Source organism: Danio rerio, chromosome 6 (genome assembly GCF_049306965.1).
Source record: "Danio rerio strain Tuebingen ecotype United States chromosome 6, GRCz12tu, whole genome shotgun sequence".
NCBI classification, from domain to species: Eukaryota; Metazoa; Chordata; class Actinopteri; order Cypriniformes; family Danionidae; genus Danio; species Danio rerio.
The window spans coordinates 24,821-42,131 of record NC_133181.1 but is presented as its reverse complement, the minus strand read 5'-3'; the positions used below and the strand labels follow the sequence as shown (position 1 = coordinate 42,131).

The window sequence follows — 17,311 nt, the reverse complement described above, 5'->3', positions numbered from 1 at the left end:
GATCGCGACGTTTCGGAGTTTCTTTTCCTTCCTCAGGCTAGTTTGAGCAACTGAATGGCTGGAATACTTCACATCAGCTCATTTATATAGACTTCTCAGTGGGCGTGGCTTCCTAACACTCTCTCTCTCTCTGTTTTCACACTTTCTCGATGTTTCGATTTTTCTCGATGTTTCCCAAAACTGAATATCGGCACTTTGTGGTGCGTCATAAACTTAGCGTTACATTTTCTATTGTCTTGTTGTGTACTTTTTGACATCAATTTATTAAATGCTCCGAGTTGGAGACTCATTTCCCCGACATCGATGGATCCGCCGGCGTTCCCGTCCGCAGCAGGCGAGGTGCAGAGCTGGAGGCACTGGCTGGGTTAGGGTGAGGAAAAATCCAGAGGTTGGACTGAGTCCATCCCCGGTTATGCACGGTCCATCGACATCAACTGCCCGCCACGCCCGCGGCGTCCGAGTCGGCCGAACGGATCCGAACGACATCGAGAAAGGCCAGCGTCAGCCCGCAACACAACCAAGTTGCTGTGAAAAAATTACCCACCAAGTTTTAGGTATGTGTGTAACGCTAATTCAGCGTTTGGGTAGGGTTCGGGGTCTTAGGGTCCCTGGTCTTAGGGCTCTAGGCACTTGGGTTAAGTTTTAGGTGTGAAAGGTCACCCGGGTTGGGTTTAGAGATGTGTTGAAGAGTGCGGTCGATTTTTGTAAATTAATAAAGTTTTGTCTTTGTGGACTTAATACATTTATTTTACTTTCCCATGAGATCAAATAATGTGGCTCTCTCCCATTTGCGTTTTGAAATGGAGGCCCTAAATGTACTGCTCAAACCTGATCGCGACGTTTCGGAGTTTCTTTTCCTTCCTCAGGCTAGTTTGAGCAACTGAATGGCTGGAATACTTCACATCAGCTCATTTATATAGACTTCTCAGTGGGCGTGGCTTCCTAACACTCTCTCTCTCTCTGTTTTCACACTTTCTCGATGTTTCGATTTTTCTCGATGTTTCCCAAAACTGAATATCGGCACTTTGTGGTGCGTCATAAACTTAGCGTTACATTTTCTATTGTCTTGTTGTGTACTTTTTGACATCAATTTATTAAATGCTCCGAGTTGGAGACTCATTTCCCCGACATCGATGGATCCGCCGGCGTTCCCGTCCGCAGCAGGCGAGGTGCAGAGCTGGAGGCACTGGCTGGGTTAGGGTGAGGAAAAATCCAGAGGTTGGACTGAGTCCATCCCCGGTTATGCACGGTCCATCGACATCAACTGCCCGCCACGCCCGCGGCGTCCGAGTCGGCCGAACGGATCCGAACGACATCGAGAAAGGCCAGCGTCAGCCCGCAACACAACCAAGTTGCTGTGAAAAAATTACCCACCAAGTTTTAGGTATGTGTGTAACGCTAATTCAGCGTTTGGGTAGGGTTCGGGGTCTTAGGGTCCCTGGTCTTAGGGCTCTAGGCACTTGGGTTAAGTTTTAGGTGTGAAAGGTCACCCGGGTTGGGTTTAGAGATGTGTTGAAGAGTGCGGTCGATTTTTGTAAATTAATAAAGTTTTGTCTTTGTGGACTTAATACATTTATTTTACTTTCCCATGAGATCAAATAATGTGGCTCTCTCCCATTTGCGTTTTGAAATGGAGGCCCTAAATGTACTGCTCAAACCTGATCGCGACGTTTCGGAGTTTCTTTTCCTTCCTCAGGCTAGTTTGAGCAACTGAATGGCTGGAATACTTCACATCAGCTCATTTATATAGACTTCTCAGTGGGCGTGGCTTCCTAACACTCTCTCTCTCTCTGTTTTCACACTTTCTCGATGTTTCGATTTTTCTCGATGTTTCCCAAAACTGAATATCGGCACTTTGTGGTGCGTCATAAACTTAGCGTTACATTTTCTATTGTCTTGTTGTGTACTTTTTGACATCAATTTATTAAATGCTCCGAGTTGGAGACTCATTTCCCCGACATCGATGGATCCGCCGGCGTTCCCGTCCGCAGCAGGCGAGGTGCAGAGCTGGAGGCACTGGCTGGGTTAGGGTGAGGAAAAATCCAGAGGTTGGACTGAGTCCATCCCCGGTTATGCACGGTCCATCGACATCAACTGCCCGCCACGCCCGCGGCGTCCGAGTCGGCCGAACGGATCCGAACGACATCGAGAAAGGCCAGCGTCAGCCCGCAACACAACCAAGTTGCTGTGAAAAAATTACCCACCAAGTTTTAGGTATGTGTGTAACGCTAATTCAGCGTTTGGGTAGGGTTCGGGGTCTTAGGGTCCCTGGTCTTAGGGCTCTAGGCACTTGGGTTAAGTTTTAGGTGTGAAAGGTCACCCGGGTTGGGTTTAGAGATGTGTTGAAGAGTGCGGTCGATTTTTGTAAATTAATAAAGTTTTGTCTTTGTGGACTTAATACATTTATTTTACTTTCCCATGAGATCAAATAATGTGGCTCTCTCCCATTTGCGTTTTGAAATGGAGGCCCTAAATGTACTGCTCAAACCTGATCGCGACGTTTCGGAGTTTCTTTTCCTTCCTCAGGCTAGTTTGAGCAACTGAATGGCTGGAATACTTCACATCAGCTCATTTATATAGACTTCTCAGTGGGCGTGGCTTCCTAACACTCTCTCTCTCTCTGTTTTCACACTTTCTCGATGTTTCGATTTTTCTCGATGTTTCCCAAAACTGAATATCGGCACTTTGTGGTGCGTCATAAACTTAGCGTTACATTTTCTATTGTCTTGTTGTGTACTTTTTGACATCAATTTATTAAATGCTCCGAGTTGGAGACTCATTTCCCCGACATCGATGGATCCGCCGGCGTTCCCGTCCGCAGCAGGCGAGGTGCAGAGCTGGAGGCACTGGCTGGGTTAGGGTGAGGAAAAATCCAGAGGTTGGACTGAGTCCATCCCCGGTTATGCACGGTCCATCGACATCAACTGCCCGCCACGCCCGCGGCGTCCGAGTCGGCCGAACGGATCCGAACGACATCGAGAAAGGCCAGCGTCAGCCCGCAACACAACCAAGTTGCTGTGAAAAAATTACCCACCAAGTTTTAGGTATGTGTGTAACGCTAATTCAGCGTTTGGGTAGGGTTCGGGGTCTTAGGGTCCCTGGTCTTAGGGCTCTAGGCACTTGGGTTAAGTTTTAGGTGTGAAAGGTCACCCGGGTTGGGTTTAGAGATGTGTTGAAGAGTGCGGTCGATTTTTGTAAATTAATAAAGTTTTGTCTTTGTGGACTTAATACATTTATTTTACTTTCCCATGAGATCAAATAATGTGGCTCTCTCCCATTTGCGTTTTGAAATGGAGGCCCTAAATGTACTGCTCAAACCTGATCGCGACGTTTCGGAGTTTCTTTTCCTTCCTCAGGCTAGTTTGAGCAACTGAATGGCTGGAATACTTCACATCAGCTCATTTATATAGACTTCTCAGTGGGCGTGGCTTCCTAACACTCTCTCTCTCTCTGTTTTCACACTTTCTCGATGTTTCGATTTTTCTCGATGTTTCCCAAAACTGAATATCGGCACTTTGTGGTGCGTCATAAACTTAGCGTTACATTTTCTATTGTCTTGTTGTGTACTTTTTGACATCAATTTATTAAATGCTCCGAGTTGGAGACTCATTTCCCCGACATCGATGGATCCGCCGGCGTTCCCGTCCGCAGCAGGCGAGGTGCAGAGCTGGAGGCACTGGCTGGGTTAGGGTGAGGAAAAATCCAGAGGTTGGACTGAGTCCATCCCCGGTTATGCACGGTCCATCGACATCAACTGCCCGCCACGCCCGCGGCGTCCGAGTCGGCCGAACGGATCCGAACGACATCGAGAAAGGCCAGCGTCAGCCCGCAACACAACCAAGTTGCTGTGAAAAAATTACCCACCAAGTTTTAGGTATGTGTGTAACGCTAATTCAGCGTTTGGGTAGGGTTCGGGGTCTTAGGGTCCCTGGTCTTAGGGCTCTAGGCACTTGGGTTAAGTTTTAGGTGTGAAAGGTCACCCGGGTTGGGTTTAGAGATGTGTTGAAGAGTGCGGTCGATTTTTGTAAATTAATAAAGTTTTGTCTTTGTGGACTTAATACATTTATTTTACTTTCCCATGAGATCAAATAATGTGGCTCTCTCCCATTTGCGTTTTGAAATGGAGGCCCTAAATGTACTGCTCAAACCTGATCGCGACGTTTCGGAGTTTCTTTTCCTTCCTCAGGCTAGTTTGAGCAACTGAATGGCTGGAATACTTCACATCAGCTCATTTATATAGACTTCTCAGTGGGCGTGGCTTCCTAACACTCTCTCTCTCTCTGTTTTCACACTTTCTCGATGTTTCGATTTTTCTCGATGTTTCCCAAAACTGAATATCGGCACTTTGTGGTGCGTCATAAACTTAGCGTTACATTTTCTATTGTCTTGTTGTGTACTTTTTGACATCAATTTATTAAATGCTCCGAGTTGGAGACTCATTTCCCCGACATCGATGGATCCGCCGGCGTTCCCGTCCGCAGCAGGCGAGGTGCAGAGCTGGAGGCACTGGCTGGGTTAGGGTGAGGAAAAATCCAGAGGTTGGACTGAGTCCATCCCCGGTTATGCACGGTCCATCGACATCAACTGCCCGCCACGCCCGCGGCGTCCGAGTCGGCCGAACGGATCCGAACGACATCGAGAAAGGCCAGCGTCAGCCCGCAACACAACCAAGTTGCTGTGAAAAAATTACCCACCAAGTTTTAGGTATGTGTGTAACGCTAATTCAGCGTTTGGGTAGGGTTCGGGGTCTTAGGGTCCCTGGTCTTAGGGCTCTAGGCACTTGGGTTAAGTTTTAGGTGTGAAAGGTCACCCGGGTTGGGTTTAGAGATGTGTTGAAGAGTGCGGTCGATTTTTGTAAATTAATAAAGTTTTGTCTTTGTGGACTTAATACATTTATTTTACTTTCCCATGAGATCAAATAATGTGGCTCTCTCCCATTTGCGTTTTGAAATGGAGGCCCTAAATGTACTGCTCAAACCTGATCGCGACGTTTCGGAGTTTCTTTTCCTTCCTCAGGCTAGTTTGAGCAACTGAATGGCTGGAATACTTCACATCAGCTCATTTATATAGACTTCTCAGTGGGCGTGGCTTCCTAACACTCTCTCTCTCTCTGTTTTCACACTTTCTCGATGTTTCGATTTTTCTCGATGTTTCCCAAAACTGAATATCGGCACTTTGTGGTGCGTCATAAACTTAGCGTTACATTTTCTATTGTCTTGTTGTGTACTTTTTGACATCAATTTATTAAATGCTCCGAGTTGGAGACTCATTTCCCCGACATCGATGGATCCGCCGGCGTTCCCGTCCGCAGCAGGCGAGGTGCAGAGCTGGAGGCACTGGCTGGGTTAGGGTGAGGAAAAATCCAGAGGTTGGACTGAGTCCATCCCCGGTTATGCACGGTCCATCGACATCAACTGCCCGCCACGCCCGCGGCGTCCGAGTCGGCCGAACGGATCCGAACGACATCGAGAAAGGCCAGCGTCAGCCCGCAACACAACCAAGTTGCTGTGAAAAAATTACCCACCAAGTTTTAGGTATGTGTGTAACGCTAATTCAGCGTTTGGGTAGGGTTCGGGGTCTTAGGGTCCCTGGTCTTAGGGCTCTAGGCACTTGGGTTAAGTTTTAGGTGTGAAAGGTCACCCGGGTTGGGTTTAGAGATGTGTTGAAGAGTGCGGTCGATTTTTGTAAATTAATAAAGTTTTGTCTTTGTGGACTTAATACATTTATTTTACTTTCCCATGAGATCAAATAATGTGGCTCTCTCCCATTTGCGTTTTGAAATGGAGGCCCTAAATGTACTGCTCAAACCTGATCGCGACGTTTCGGAGTTTCTTTTCCTTCCTCAGGCTAGTTTGAGCAACTGAATGGCTGGAATACTTCACATCAGCTCATTTATATAGACTTCTCAGTGGGCGTGGCTTCCTAACACTCTCTCTCTCTCTGTTTTCACACTTTCTCGATGTTTCGATTTTTCTCGATGTTTCCCAAAACTGAATATCGGCACTTTGTGGTGCGTCATAAACTTAGCGTTACATTTTCTATTGTCTTGTTGTGTACTTTTTGACATCAATTTATTAAATGCTCCGAGTTGGAGACTCATTTCCCCGACATCGATGGATCCGCCGGCGTTCCCGTCCGCAGCAGGCGAGGTGCAGAGCTGGAGGCACTGGCTGGGTTAGGGTGAGGAAAAATCCAGAGGTTGGACTGAGTCCATCCCCGGTTATGCACGGTCCATCGACATCAACTGCCCGCCACGCCCGCGGCGTCCGAGTCGGCCGAACGGATCCGAACGACATCGAGAAAGGCCAGCGTCAGCCCGCAACACAACCAAGTTGCTGTGAAAAAATTACCCACCAAGTTTTAGGTATGTGTGTAACGCTAATTCAGCGTTTGGGTAGGGTTCGGGGTCTTAGGGTCCCTGGTCTTAGGGCTCTAGGCACTTGGGTTAAGTTTTAGGTGTGAAAGGTCACCCGGGTTGGGTTTAGAGATGTGTTGAAGAGTGCGGTCGATTTTTGTAAATTAATAAAGTTTTGTCTTTGTGGACTTAATACATTTATTTTACTTTCCCATGAGATCAAATAATGTGGCTCTCTCCCATTTGCGTTTTGAAATGGAGGCCCTAAATGTACTGCTCAAACCTGATCGCGACGTTTCGGAGTTTCTTTTCCTTCCTCAGGCTAGTTTGAGCAACTGAATGGCTGGAATACTTCACATCAGCTCATTTATATAGACTTCTCAGTGGGCGTGGCTTCCTAACACTCTCTCTCTCTCTGTTTTCACACTTTCTCGATGTTTCGATTTTTCTCGATGTTTCCCAAAACTGAATATCGGCACTTTGTGGTGCGTCATAAACTTAGCGTTACATTTTCTATTGTCTTGTTGTGTACTTTTTGACATCAATTTATTAAATGCTCCGAGTTGGAGACTCATTTCCCCGACATCGATGGATCCGCCGGCGTTCCCGTCCGCAGCAGGCGAGGTGCAGAGCTGGAGGCACTGGCTGGGTTAGGGTGAGGAAAAATCCAGAGGTTGGACTGAGTCCATCCCCGGTTATGCACGGTCCATCGACATCAACTGCCCGCCACGCCCGCGGCGTCCGAGTCGGCCGAACGGATCCGAACGACATCGAGAAAGGCCAGCGTCAGCCCGCAACACAACCAAGTTGCTGTGAAAAAATTACCCACCAAGTTCTAGGTATGTGTGTAACGCTAATTCAGCGTTTGGGTAGGGTTCGGGGTCTTAGGGTCCCTGGTCTTAGGGCTCTAGGCACTTGGGTTAAGTTTTAGGTGTGAAAGGTCACCCGGGTTGGGTTTAGAGATGTGTTGAAGAGTGCGGTCGATTTTTGTAAATTAATAAAGTTTTGTCTTTGTGGACTTAATACATTTATTTTACTTTCCCATGAGATCAAATAATGTGGCTCTCTCCCATTTGCGTTTTGAAATGGAGGCCCTAAATGTACTGCTCAAACCTGATCGCGACGTTTCGGAGTTTCTTTTCCTTCCTCAGGCTAGTTTGAGCAACTGAATGGCTGGAATACTTCACATCAGCTCATTTATATAGACTTCTCAGTGGGCGTGGCTTCCTAACACTCTCTCTCTCTCTGTTTTCACACTTTCTCGATGTTTCGATTTTTCTCGATGTTTCCCAAAACTGAATATCGGCACTTTGTGGTGCGTCATAAACTTAGCGTTACATTTTCTATTGTCTTGTTGTGTACTTTTTGACATCAATTTATTAAATGCTCCGAGTTGGAGACTCATTTCCCCGACATCGATGGATCCGCCGGCGTTCCCGTCCGCAGCAGGCGAGGTGCAGAGCTGGAGGCACTGGCTGGGTTAGGGTGAGGAAAAATCCAGAGGTTGGACTGAGTCCATCCCCGGTTATGCACGGTCCATCGACATCAACTGCCCGCCACGCCCGCGGCGTCCGAGTCGGCCGAACGGATCCGAACGACATCGAGAAAGGCCAGCGTCAGCCCGCAACACAACCAAGTTGCTGTGAAAAAATTACCCACCAAGTTTTAGGTATGTGTGTAACGCTAATTCAGCGTTTGGGTAGGGTTCGGGGTCTTAGGGTCCCTGGTCTTAGGGCTCTAGGCACTTGGGTTAAGTTTTAGGTGTGAAAGGTCACCCGGGTTGGGTTTAGAGATGTGTTGAAGAGTGCGGTCGATTTTTGTAAATTAATAAAGTTTTGTCTTTGTGGACTTAATACATTTATTTTACTTTCCCATGAGATCAAATAATGTGGCTCTCTCCCATTTGCGTTTTGAAATGGAGGCCCTAAATGTACTGCTCAAACCTGATCGCGACGTTTCGGAGTTTCTTTTCCTTCCTCAGGCTAGTTTGAGCAACTGAATGGCTGGAATACTTCACATCAGCTCATTTATATAGACTTCTCAGTGGGCGTGGCTTCCTAACACTCTCTCTCTCTCTGTTTTCACACTTTCTCGATGTTTCGATTTTTCTCGATGTTTCCCAAAACTGAATATCGGCACTTTGTGGTGCGTCATAAACTTAGCGTTACATTTTCTATTGTCTTGTTGTGTACTTTTTGACATCAATTTATTAAATGCTCCGAGTTGGAGACTCATTTCCCCGACATCGATGGATCCGCCGGCGTTCCCGTCCGCAGCAGGCGAGGTGCAGAGCTGGAGGCACTGGCTGGGTTAGGGTGAGGAAAAATCCAGAGGTTGGACTGAGTCCATCCCCGGTTATGCACGGTCCATCGACATCAACTGCCCGCCACGCCCGCGGCGTCCGAGTCGGCCGAACGGATCCGAACGACATCGAGAAAGGCCAGCGTCAGCCCGCAACACAACCAAGTTGCTGTGAAAAAATTACCCACCAAGTTTTAGGTATGTGTGTAACGCTAATTCAGCGTCTGGGTAGGGTTCGGGGTCTTAGGGTCCCTGGTCTTAGGGCTCTAGGCACTTGGGTTAAGTTTTAGGTGTGAAAGGTCACCCGGGTTGGGTTTAGAGATGTGTTGAAGAGTGCGGTCGATTTTTGTAAATTAATAAAGTTTTGTCTTTGTGGACTTAATACATTTATTTTACTTTCCCATGAGATCAAATAATGTGGCTCTCTCCCATTTGCGTTTTGAAATGGAGGCCCTAAATGTACTGCTCAAACCTGATCGCGACGTTTCGGAGTTTCTTTTCCTTCCTCAGGCTAGTTTGAGCAACTGAATGGCTGGAATACTTCACATCAGCTCATTTATATAGACTTCTCAGTGGGCGTGGCTTCCTAACACTCTCTCTCTCTCTGTTTTCACACTTTCTCGATGTTTCGATTTTTCTCGATGTTTCCCAAAACTGAATATCGGCACTTTGTGGTGCGTCATAAACTTAGCGTTACATTTTCTATTGTCTTGTTGTGTACTTTTTGACATCAATTTATTAAATGCTCCGAGTTGGAGACTCATTTCCCCGACATCGATGGATCCGCCGGCGTTCCCGTCCGCAGCAGGCGAGGTGCAGAGCTGGAGGCACTGGCTGGGTTAGGGTGAGGAAAAATCCAGAGGTTGGACTGAGTCCATCCCCGGTTATGCACGGTCCATCGACATCAACTGCCCGCCACGCCCGCGGCGTCCGAGTCGGCCGAACGGATCCGAACGACATCGAGAAAGGCCAGCGTCAGCCCGCAACACAACCAAGTTGCTGTGAAAAAATTACCCACCAAGTTTTAGGTATGTGTGTAACGCTAATTCAGCGTCTGGGTAGGGTTCGGGGTCTTAGGGTCCCTGGTCTTAGGGCTCTAGGCACTTGGGTTAAGTTTTAGGTGTGAAAGGTCACCCGGGTTGGGTTTAGAGATGTGTTGAAGAGTGCGGTCGATTTTTGTAAATTAATAAAGTTTTGTCTTTGTGGACTTAATACATTTATTTTACTTTCCCATGAGATCAAATAATGTGGCTCTCTCCCATTTGCGTTTTGAAATGGAGGCCCTAAATGTACTGCTCAAACCTGATCGCGACGTTTCGGAGTTTCTTTTCCTTCCTCAGGCTAGTTTGAGCAACTGAATGGCTGGAATACTTCACATCAGCTCATTTATATAGACTTCTCAGTGGGCGTGGCTTCCTAACACTCTCTCTCTCTCTGTTTTCACACTTTCTCGATGTTTCGATTTTTCTCGATGTTTCCCAAAACTGAATATCGGCACTTTGTGGTGCGTCATAAACTTAGCGTTACATTTTCTATTGTCTTGTTGTGTACTTTTTGACATCAATTTATTAAATGCTCCGAGTTGGAGACTCATTTCCCCGACATCGATGGATCCGCCGGCGTTCCCGTCCGCAGCAGGCGAGGTGCAGAGCTGGAGGCACTGGCTGGGTTAGGGTGAGGAAAAATCCAGAGGTTGGACTGAGTCCATCCCCGGTTATGCACGGTCCATCGACATCAACTGCCCGCCACGCCCGCGGCGTCCGAGTCGGCCGAACGGATCCGAACGACATCGAGAAAGGCCAGCGTCAGCCCGCAACACAACCAAGTTGCTGTGAAAAAATTACCCACCAAGTTTTAGGTATGTGTGTAACGCTAATTCAGCGTTTGGGTAGGGTTCGGGGTCTTAGGGTCCCTGGTCTTAGGGCTCTAGGCACTTGGGTTAAGTTTTAGGTGTGAAAGGTCACCCGGGTTGGGTTTAGAGATGTGTTGAAGAGTGCGGTCGATTTTTGTAAATTAATAAAGTTTTGTCTTTGTGGACTTAATACATTTATTTTACTTTCCCATGAGATCAAATAATGTGGCTCTCTCCCATTTGCGTTTTGAAATGGAGGCCCTAAATGTACTGCTCAAACCTGATCGCGACGTTTCGGAGTTTCTTTTCCTTCCTCAGGCTAGTTTGAGCAACTGAATGGCTGGAATACTTCACATCAGCTCATTTATATAGACTTCTCAGTGGGCGTGGCTTCCTAACACTCTCTCTCTCTCTGTTTTCACACTTTCTCGATGTTTCGATTTTTCTCGATGTTTCCCAAAACTGAATATCGGCACTTTGTGGTGCGTCATAAACTTAGCGTTACATTTTCTATTGTCTTGTTGTGTACTTTTTGACATCAATTTATTAAATGCTCCGAGTTGGAGACTCATTTCCCCGACATCGATGGATCCGCCGGCGTTCCCGTCCGCAGCAGGCGAGGTGCAGAGCTGGAGGCACTGGCTGGGTTAGGGTGAGGAAAAATCCAGAGGTTGGACTGAGTCCATCCCCGGTTATGCACGGTCCATCGACATCAACTGCCCGCCACGCCCGCGGCGTCCGAGTCGGCCGAACGGATCCGAACGACATCGAGAAAGGCCAGCGTCAGCCCGCAACACAACCAAGTTGCTGTGAAAAAATTACCCACCAAGTTTTAGGTATGTGTGTAACGCTAATTCAGCGTTTGGGTAGGGTTCGGGGTCTTAGGGTCCCTGGTCTTAGGGCTCTAGGCACTTGGGTTAAGTTTTAGGTGTGAAAGGTCACCCGGGTTGGGTTTAGAGATGTGTTGAAGAGTGCGGTCGATTTTTGTAAATTAATAAAGTTTTGTCTTTGTGGACTTAATACATTTATTTTACTTTCCCATGAGATCAAATAATGTGGCTCTCTCCCATTTGCGTTTTGAAATGGAGGCCCTAAATGTACTGCTCAAACCTGATCGCGACGTTTCGGAGTTTCTTTTCCTTCCTCAGGCTAGTTTGAGCAACTGAATGGCTGGAATACTTCACATCAGCTCATTTATATAGACTTCTCAGTGGGCGTGGCTTCCTAACACTCTCTCTCTCTCTGTTTTCACACTTTCTCGATGTTTCGATTTTTCTCGATGTTTCCCAAAACTGAATATCGGCACTTTGTGGTGCGTCATAAACTTAGCGTTACATTTTCTATTGTCTTGTTGTGTACTTTTTGACATCAATTTATTAAATGCTCCGAGTTGGAGACTCATTTCCCCGACATCGATGGATCCGCCGGCGTTCCCGTCCGCAGCAGGCGAGGTGCAGAGCTGGAGGCACTGGCTGGGTTAGGGTGAGGAAAAATCCAGAGGTTGGACTGAGTCCATCCCCGGTTATGCACGGTCCATCGACATCAACTGCCCGCCACGCCCGCGGCGTCCGAGTCGGCCGAACGGATCCGAACGACATCGAGAAAGGCCAGCGTCAGCCCGCAACACAACCAAGTTGCTGTGAAAAAATTACCCACCAAGTTTTAGGTATGTGTGTAACGCTAATTCAGCGTTTGGGTAGGGTTCGGGGTCTTAGGGTCCCTGGTCTTAGGGCTCTAGGCACTTGGGTTAAGTTTTAGGTGTGAAAGGTCACCCGGGTTGGGTTTAGAGATGTGTTGAAGAGTGCGGTCGATTTTTGTAAATTAATAAAGTTTTGTCTTTGTGGACTTAATACATTTATTTTACTTTCCCATGAGATCAAATAATGTGGCTCTCTCCCATTTGCGTTTTGAAATGGAGGCCCTAAATGTACTGCTCAAACCTGATCGCGACGTTTCGGAGTTTCTTTTCCTTCCTCAGGCTAGTTTGAGCAACTGAATGGCTGGAATACTTCACATCAGCTCATTTATATAGACTTCTCAGTGGGCGTGGCTTCCTAACACTCTCTCTCTCTCTGTTTTCACACTTTCTCGATGTTTCGATTTTTCTCGATGTTTCCCAAAACTGAATATCGGCACTTTGTGGTGCGTCATAAACTTAGCGTTACATTTTCTATTGTCTTGTTGTGTACTTTTTGACATCAATTTATTAAATGCTCCGAGTTGGAGACTCATTTCCCCGACATCGATGGATCCGCCGGCGTTCCCGTCCGCAGCAGGCGAGGTGCAGAGCTGGAGGCACTGGCTGGGTTAGGGTGAGGAAAAATCCAGAGGTTGGACTGAGTCCATCCCCGGTTATGCACGGTCCATCGACATCAACTGCCCGCCACGCCCGCGGCGTCCGAGTCGGCCGAACGGATCCGAACGACATCGAGAAAGGCCAGCGTCAGCCCGCAACACAACCAAGTTGCTGTGAAAAAATTACCCACCAAGTTTTAGGTATGTGTGTAACGCTAATTCAGCGTTTGGGTAGGGTTCGGGGTCTTAGGGTCCCTGGTCTTAGGGCTCTAGGCACTTGGGTTAAGTTTTAGGTGTGAAAGGTCACCCGGGTTGGGTTTAGAGATGTGTTGAAGAGTGCGGTCGATTTTTGTAAATTAATAAAGTTTTGTCTTTGTGGACTTAATACATTTATTTTACTTTCCCATGAGATCAAATAATGTGGCTCTCTCCCATTTGCGTTTTGAAATGGAGGCCCTAAATGTACTGCTCAAACCTGATCGCGACGTTTCGGAGTTTCTTTTCCTTCCTCAGGCTAGTTTGAGCAACTGAATGGCTGGAATACTTCACATCAGCTCATTTATATAGACTTCTCAGTGGGCGTGGCTTCCTAACACTCTCTCTCTCTCTGTTTTCACACTTTCTCGATGTTTCGATTTTTCTCGATGTTTCCCAAAACTGAATATCGGCACTTTGTGGTGCGTCATAAACTTAGCGTTACATTTTCTATTGTCTTGTTGTGTACTTTTTGACATCAATTTATTAAATGCTCCGAGTTGGAGACTCATTTCCCCGACATCGATGGATCCGCCGGCGTTCCCGTCCGCAGCAGGCGAGGTGCAGAGCTGGAGGCACTGGCTGGGTTAGGGTGAGGAAAAATCCAGAGGTTGGACTGAGTCCATCCCCGGTTATGCACGGTCCATCGACATCAACTGCCCGCCACGCCCGCGGCGTCCGAGTCGGCCGAACGGATCCGAACGACATCGAGAAAGGCCAGCGTCAGCCCGCAACACAACCAAGTTGCTGTGAAAAAATTACCCACCAAGTTTTAGGTATGTGTGTAACGCTAATTCAGCGTTTGGGTAGGGTTCGGGGTCTTAGGGTCCCTGGTCTTAGGGCTCTAGGCACTTGGGTTAAGTTTTAGGTGTGAAAGGTCACCCGGGTTGGGTTTAGAGATGTGTTGAAGAGTGCGGTCGATTTTTGTAAATTAATAAAGTTTTGTCTTTGTGGACTTAATACATTTATTTTACTTTCCCATGAGATCAAATAATGTGGCTCTCTCCCATTTGCGTTTTGAAATGGAGGCCCTAAATGTACTGCTCAAACCTGATCGCGACGTTTCGGAGTTTCTTTTCCTTCCTCAGGCTAGTTTGAGCAACTGAATGGCTGGAATACTTCACATCAGCTCATTTATATAGACTTCTCAGTGGGCGTGGCTTCCTAACACTCTCTCTCTCTCTGTTTTCACACTTTCTCGATGTTTCGATTTTTCTCGATGTTTCCCAAAACTGAATATCGGCACTTTGTGGTGCGTCATAAACTTAGCGTTACATTTTCTATTGTCTTGTTGTGTACTTTTTGACATCAATTTATTAAATGCTCCGAGTTGGAGACTCATTTCCCCGACATCGATGGATCCGCCGGCGTTCCCGTCCGCAGCAGGCGAGGTGCAGAGCTGGAGGCACTGGCTGGGTTAGGGTGAGGAAAAATCCAGAGGTTGGACTGAGTCCATCCCCGGTTATGCACGGTCCATCGACATCAACTGCCCGCCACGCCCGCGGCGTCCGAGTCGGCCGAACGGATCCGAACGACATCGAGAAAGGCCAGCGTCAGCCCGCAACACAACCAAGTTGCTGTGAAAAAATTACCCACCAAGTTTTAGGTATGTGTGTAACGCTAATTCAGCGTTTGGGTAGGGTTCGGGGTCTTAGGGTCCCTGGTCTTAGGGCTCTAGGCACTTGGGTTAAGTTTTAGGTGTGAAAGGTCACCCGGGTTGGGTTTAGAGATGTGTTGAAGAGTGCGGTCGATTTTTGTAAATTAATAAAGTTTTGTCTTTGTGGACTTAATACATTTATTTTACTTTCCCATGAGATCAAATAATGTGGCTCTCTCCCATTTGCGTTTTGAAATGGAGGCCCTAAATGTACTGCTCAAACCTGATCGCGACGTTTCGGAGTTTCTTTTCCTTCCTCAGGCTAGTTTGAGCAACTGAATGGCTGGAATACTTCACATCAGCTCATTTATATAGACTTCTCAGTGGGCGTGGCTTCCTAACACTCTCTCTCTCTCTGTTTTCACACTTTCTCGATGTTTCGATTTTTCTCGATGTTTCCCAAAACTGAATATCGGCACTTTGTGGTGCGTCATAAACTTAGCGTTACATTTTCTATTGTCTTGTTGTGTACTTTTTGACATCAATTTATTAAATGCTCCGAGTTGGAGACTCATTTCCCCGACATCGATGGATCCGCCGGCGTTCCCGTCCGCAGCAGGCGAGGTGCAGAGCTGGAGGCACTGGCTGGGTTAGGGTGAGGAAAAATCCAGAGGTTGGACTGAGTCCATCCCCGGTTATGCACGGTCCATCGACATCAACTGCCCGCCACGCCCGCGGCGTCCGAGTCGGCCGAACGGATCCGAACGACATCGAGAAAGGCCAGCGTCAGCCCGCAACACAACCAAGTTGCTGTGAAAAAATTACCCACCAAGTTCTAGGTATGTGTGTAACGCTAATTCAGCGTTTGGGTAGGGTTCGGGGTCTTAGGGTCCCTGGTCTTAGGGCTCTAGGCACTTGGGTTAAGTTTTAGGTGTGAAAGGTCACCCGGGTTGGGTTTAGAGATGTGTTGAAGAGTGCGGTCGATTTTTGTAAATTAATAAAGTTTTGTCTTTGTGGACTTAATACATTTATTTTACTTTCCCATGAGATCAAATAATGTGGCTCTCTCCCATTTGCGTTTTGAAATGGAGGCCCTAAATGTACTGCTCAAACCTGATCGCGACGTTTCGGAGTTTCTTTTCCTTCCTCAGGCTAGTTTGAGCAACTGAATGGCTGGAATACTTCACATCAGCTCATTTATATAGACTTCTCAGTGGGCGTGGCTTCCTAACACTCTCTCTCTCTCTGTTTTCACACTTTCTCGATGTTTCGATTTTTCTCGATGTTTCCCAAAACTGAATATCGGCACTTTGTGGTGCGTCATAAACTTAGCGTTACATTTTCTATTGTCTTGTTGTGTACTTTTTGACATCAATTTATTAAATGCTCCGAGTTGGAGACTCATTTCCCCGACATCGATGGATCCGCCGGCGTTCCCGTCCGCAGCAGGCGAGGTGCAGAGCTGGAGGCACTGGCTGGGTTAGGGTGAGGAAAAATCCAGAGGTTGGACTGAGTCCATCCCCGGTTATGCACGGTCCATCGACATCAACTGCCCGCCACGCCCGCGGCGTCCGAGTCGGCCGAACGGATCCGAACGACATCGAGAAAGGCCAGCGTCAGCCCGCAACACAACCAAGTTGCTGTGAAAAAATTACCCACCAAGTTTTAGGTATGTGTGTAACGCTAATTCAGCGTTTGGGTAGGGTTCGGGGTCTTAGGGTCCCTGGTCTTAGGGCTCTAGGCACTTGGGTTAAGTTTTAGGTGTGAAAGGTCACCCGGGTTGGGTTTAGAGATGTGTTGAAGAGTGCGGTCGATTTTTGTAAATTAATAAAGTTTTGTCTTTGTGGACTTAATACATTTATTTTACTTTCCCATGAGATCAAATAATGTGGCTCTCTCCCATTTGCGTTTTGAAATGGAGGCCCTAAATGTACTGCTCAAACCTGATCGCGACGTTTCGGAGTTTCTTTTCCTTCCTCAGGCTAGTTTGAGCAACTGAATGGCTGGAATACTTCACATCAGCTCATTTATATAGACTTCTCAGTGGGCGTGGCTTCCTAACACTCTCTCTCTCTCTGTTTTCACACTTTCTCGATGTTTCGATTTTTCTCGATGTTTCCCAAAACTGAATATCGGCACTTTGTGGTGCGTCATAAACTTAGCGTTACATTTTCTATTGTCTTGTTGTGTACTTTTTGACATCAATTTATTAAATGCTCCGAGTTGGAGACTCATTTCCCCGACATCGATGGATCCGCCGGCGTTCCCGTCCGCAGCAGGCGAGGTGCAGAGCTGGAGGCACTGGCTGGGTTAGGGTGAGGAAAAATCCAGAGGTTGGACTGAGTCCATCCCCGGTTATGCACGGTCCATCGACATCAACTGCCCGCCACGCCCGCGGCGTCCGAGTCGGCCGAACGGATCCGAACGACATCGAGAAAGGCCAGCGTCAGCCCGCAACACAACCAAGTTGCTGTGAAAAAATTACCCACCAAGTTTTAGGTATGTGTGTAACGCTAATTCAGCGTTTGGGTAGGGTTCGGGGTCTTAGGGTCCCTGGTCTTAGGGCTCTAGGCACTTGGGTTAAGTTTTAGGTGTGAAAGGTCACCCGGGTTGGGTTTAGAGATGTGTTGAAGAGTGCGGTCGATTTTTGTAAATT

At 47.5% G+C, this 17,311-nt stretch overlaps 1 long non-coding RNA gene across 1 annotated transcript; it reads left to right on the top strand.

Annotated features, from left to right (window-relative positions):
• Positions 1-362: 362 nt before the first annotated feature.
• LOC141386406 (uncharacterized) lies at positions 363-5,722 on the top strand. The gene is made up of 4 exons (XR_012408360.1): positions 363-3,044; positions 3,599-3,874; positions 4,429-4,704; positions 5,259-5,722. It is a non-coding gene; the product is annotated as an uncharacterized lncRNA (long non-coding RNA).
• The last annotated feature ends 11,589 nt before the right edge of the window (positions 5,723-17,311 follow it).